This window comes from Rhincodon typus, chromosome 11 (genome assembly GCF_021869965.1).
Source record: "Rhincodon typus isolate 14 chromosome 11, sRhiTyp1.1, whole genome shotgun sequence".
Lineage (NCBI taxonomy): Eukaryota > Metazoa > Chordata > Chondrichthyes > Orectolobiformes > Rhincodontidae > Rhincodon > Rhincodon typus.
Window position 1 is genome coordinate 7,450,301 of NC_063342.1, and position 428 is coordinate 7,450,728.

Sequence of the window (428 nt, forward strand, 5' to 3'; positions counted from 1 at the left end):
CCCCAACATAATCTCCTCCTCCTGACCTCCTGAGCATCTCCTCCTCCGGAACATCTCCCCCAACAACATGATCTCCTCTATCACCCCAATATCAGCTCCTCCTCCATCTCCCCCAAAAACACTATTCCCTCCATCTGCCCACAAAACATTATTCCCTCCATCTCCCCCAACGGCATTATTCCCTCAACAACATTTAACTCCTCCATCTCCCCAACGCGTCTCCTCCTCCATCCCTGCCCAGCATCAACCCCCAACTTCATCTCCTCTTCCATCTCCCCTAACATCTCATCCTCCTCCATGACCCTCAACATCATCTCCTCCTCCTCCATCTCCCCCAACATCATTTCCTACTCCGTCACTCTAACATCATCTGCTCTATCACCGTCAACATTATCTCCTCCTCTTCCATCACCCCAACATCATCATCA